General features: G+C 40.8%; 1 non-coding gene across 1 annotated transcript; it reads left to right on the forward strand.

The window, feature by feature from the left end:
* The first annotated feature begins 3329 nt into the window (after window positions 1–3329).
* On the forward strand, window positions 3330–3471 carry LOC140595798 (U4 spliceosomal RNA). Its single transcript, XR_011997676.1, has one exon. It is a non-coding gene; the product is annotated as a U4 spliceosomal RNA (small nuclear RNA).
* Window positions 3472–4446: the final 975 nt, after the last annotated feature.

The raw sequence follows: 4446 nt of genomic DNA on the forward strand, positions 1-4446 counted from the left end.
GTTCTTTTTTTTCCTCCTTCTTACCTATAATTTGTAGTTTGGCCATTCTATGCCTTCTAAGTAACCCAAGAGCATAATTTTTCTCTTATCCTTCCTAGATCTTTCCCCAGTATATTAAACTTGCATTGGAGACATGTAATATTGCCCAGGTATTATCGATATCAGTAACTTGTTCATTTAAATAGCAAGGAAAATACAGAGGGAAAAAAAGCTATTAGGAGGAACCAGACTTGGGGCACTTGAGTAGTTCAGTTGATTAGGCATCTGCCTGTGGCTCAGCCCATGATCCAGCCCATCGCTGGGCTCCCTGCTCAGTAGGGAGTCTGCTTCTCCCTTACCCTCTGTGTATGCTCTCTCTGTCTTAAATAAATAAATAAAATCTTTAAAAAGAAAGAAAGAAAAGGACCAACTTTCCAGAGAACACAGCATGATACTGGTGTGTGCAGAGGCAGAATAGAAACAGATGCAAGGATATTATATATATATATATAATAAAATTACAAAAAATGTTTTTGCTTGTGATGAGAACTTTTAGGATTTACTCTCTTAGCAACTTTCAAATATACTATACAGCATTGTAAATTATAGTCACCATGCTATACATTATATCCCAGGATTTACTTTTATTTTTTAAAATTTTATTTATTGGGGTGGCTCGGTGGCTTAGTTGGTTAAGTATCTGCCTTTGGCTCAGGTCATGGTCCCAGGGTCCTGGGATTGAGCCCTGCTGCTTGACAGGGAGCCTGCTTCTCCCTCTCCCTTTGCTCACTCTCTCCTTCTCTCAGATAAATAAATAAAATCTTTTAAAAAGATTTTAGAGAGAGTATGGGAAGAAGGAACAGAGGGGGAGGAACAAGCAGACTCCCCACTGAGTATAAAGGCTGATTGTGGGCTTGATCTCACAACCTTGAGATCATGACCTGAGCTGAAATCAAGTCAGATACTCACCTGACTGAACCACCCAGGCGCCCCAGGACTTACTTATTTTGTAGCTGAAAGTTTGTACCTTTTGACCATCTTCATCCAATTCCTTTCCACCCACTCCCCACTGCTTCTGTTAACCACTATTCTGTTCTTGGTATCTATGTGTTCATGGTTTCTTAGATGTGACATATGAGTAAAATCATATGTTTTTCATTCATGACTTCTTTTATTTGGCACCAGTCCCTCAAGGGGGATATTATCCTGCAAATGGCAGTATAACATACCATGGTGGATATGGACCACATTTTCTTTATCCATTTGTCCATCAGTGGACATGCAGGTGTTTCTGTGTCTTGGCTAATGTAGATAATGCTGCAGTGGACATGGGGGCACAGATAAGTTTATGACATCGTGTTTTCATTTCATTCAAATTTATTCCCAAAAAAAAAAAAAAATTTATTCCCAGAAGTGGAATTGCTGGATCATGGGGTAGCTCTATTTTTAATTTCTTTTTTTTAAGAGATTTATTTATTCATGAGAGACACAGAGAGAGGCAGAGACATAGGCAGAGGGAGAAGCAAGCTCCCTGTGGGGAGCCTGATGTGGGATTTGATCCCAGGACCCTGGGATCATGACCTGAGCCAAAGGCAGACAGACGCTCAACTGCTGAGCCTTCCAGGTGCCCCTCTATCTTTAATTTCTTCGAGAACCTCCATACTGTTTTCCACAATGGCTGCACCAGTTTGCATTCCCACCAACAATGCATGAGGGTTCCTTCTTCTCTACATCCTTGCCAATACTCCTTATTTCTTGTGTGATAACAGCCATTCACGCTGACAGGTGTGAGGTGCTATCTCGCTGTGGCTTTGACTTGCGCTTCCCCAATGATGAGTGATGCTGAGCACCTTTTCATATACCTATTGGCCAACTGTGTGTTTCTTTTGGAAAAATATCTCTTCAGACCCACTTCCCTTTTTTTTTTAACTAAACTGGGTTTTGTTTCTTCTTCTTTTTTTTTTTTTTTTTTGCTATTGAGTTGTAAGAGTTCTTGAGAGGCTTTGGAATTATTTGCTCCCATTTGATAGGGCACCTTCTTATTTTATTGATGGTTCCCTTTGCTCGAGCAGCTTTTGATTTGATGTAGTTTTACTTGTTTGTTTTTGCTTTTGTTGCCTTTGCTCTTGGCATCAAATCCAAAAAAAAATTATTGACAAAACAATGTCAAGTAGCTGACCCTCTGCTTTCTAATAGGAGTTTTATGGTTTCAGGTCATTAATCCATTTTTAAAAATATTTTATTTATTTATTCTTGAAAGACACCCAGAGAGAGACAGAGGTAGAAACAGGCTCCCCTAGAGGAACCCGATAGGGGTCTTGATTCTGGGATGCTGAGATCACGACCTGAGCCAAAGGCAGATGCTCAACCACTGAGCAACCCAGTGCCCCCATTAATCCATTTTGAGTTCATTTTTTTTATATGGTGTAAAGTAGTGATCCAATTTCATTATTTTGCCTGTATCTGTCTAGTTTAGCCACACCCAGATGTGAGCTTTTAAACAAATGATGCTTGGACAGCTGGTTAGCCATTTGAAAAAATAGCATTAGTCCTTTACACTATACACAAGATATAAATTCCAAATAGATCAGGGATCTAAATGTAAAATAAGAAAACCACAAATGGGGGATCCCGGGTAGCTCAGCAGTTTAGCGCCTGCCTATGGCCCCCTGGGGTTACGGGATCCAGTCCCACATCGGGCTCCCCGCAGGGAGCTTGCTTCTCTCTGCCTGTGTATCTGCCTCTCTGTGTCTCTTTTGAACAAAATAAATTAAAAAAAAAAAAAAAAACACAAATGCACAAGAAGAAAACATAGGCAAAAGGCAAATTCCTGTATTTACTGGAGGTAGGTGAAGTTTCTAAGTATGACTCAACAGGCCACAAAAACTTAATTAAAAAGGAAGGAAATTGTGACACATATTATAACAGGGATGAATCCTGTGGAAAGGCTCAGTGGTATAAGCCATTCACAAAAGAACAAGGACTTTATGATTCTACCTCTGTGTGGTACCTAGAGTCGTCATCCATGGAGGCAAAGTAGAATGGTGGGCACCAGGGGCTGGGCTGGGGAAGGAGAAATGGGGGTTGCTTTTTAATGCATAGGTTTAGTTTTGCAAGATGAAAAGAGGTTTGAAAGCAGGCTGCATAACGATGTGAAGTACTTAACACACTGAACTGTACACTTAGAAGTGGTTTAAGATGGGGGGGGTGCCTGTCTGGCTCAGTCTGTAGAGCATCCAATTCCTGATCTCAAGGTCATAAGTTGGAGCCCCACATCAGGTGTAAAGATGATATTTTAAAAATTAATTTAAAAATAAAATAAATAAAAATTAATTTTAAAAATTCCTAAGAGCTTTGCGCAGTGGCAGTATCGTAGCCAATGAGGTTTATCTGAGGCGTGATTATTGCTAATTAAAAATGGCTAAGATGGTTTCATATATTTTACCACAATTAATAAGTAAATTTTTTAATTTTTTGCATGCCTTGGAATGTAAACAAAGTGCCAGCTAGCAATCTGGTAGAAAATGCTGGCAATACACACTATAAATGAAGTGTAACTTGATAGAGGAAGAGCCCTCTTAGGAAGGAACACGGTCTGAAGTCTGACAGGCCTCTCCCAACAACCTTCTGTGACAGGGTTCATTACATCCCCACATTACAGAGAAGAAAACCAACTCAGAGAATCAGTGGCAAAAGCCAATTTTATTTGCAAATGTGCTACCCTGATATGCAGACAGTTTCTTCTTATAGGAAAATAAGTATGACAGATTGGATCTAAAGGGCTCTGATTGGGACGTCTGGGTGGCTCAGCGGTTGAGTGTTTGCCTTTGGCTCATCAAGTGACCCCAGAGGCCTAGATCAAGTCCCACATCAGGTTCCCTGCATGGGGCCTGCTTCTCCTCTTGCTATGTCTCTGCCTCTCTCTCTGTCTCTCCCATGAATAAATAAATAAAATCTTTAGAAAATAAAAAATAAAGTGTTCTGATGTCAGCAGTGTTTTCCCTACTATGAAAAATAGAAAAATGACTGTCTCTAACCTATAACCTTAGACATGGAAGCATACCTGTAGCAAAACAGGAGTGAGAGAAAAGGTGGAGAGATCCCCCTGGAAATTCTGGTGCGACCCAAAACCATATTTTTATTTTATTTTATTTTATTTTTTTGAGTTGGAAAGCATGAGCAGGAGTGAGGGACAGAGACAGAGGGAGAATCAGACTCTGCAGCTGAGCAGGGAGCCCCACGTGAGGCTCAATCCCAGGACCCAAGGATCCTGATCTGAGCCAAAGGCAGATGCTTAACCAACTAAACCACCCAGGTGTCCCTAAAAACCGTAACTTTCGAAATCTACGGGCTTAACCATCTGGTAGCTCTTTGGAATTTCAGCTTGGTCCTGTGCTATAAGGATCATTAGCCTTAGTGAGGCAGAGCAACTAGGACCGGACCAGTTAGTGGGTACTCTGGCTCCAG

This window comes from Vulpes vulpes, chromosome 1 (assembly GCF_048418805.1).
Source record: "Vulpes vulpes isolate BD-2025 chromosome 1, VulVul3, whole genome shotgun sequence".
Lineage (NCBI taxonomy): Eukaryota > Metazoa > Chordata > Mammalia > Carnivora > Canidae > Vulpes > Vulpes vulpes.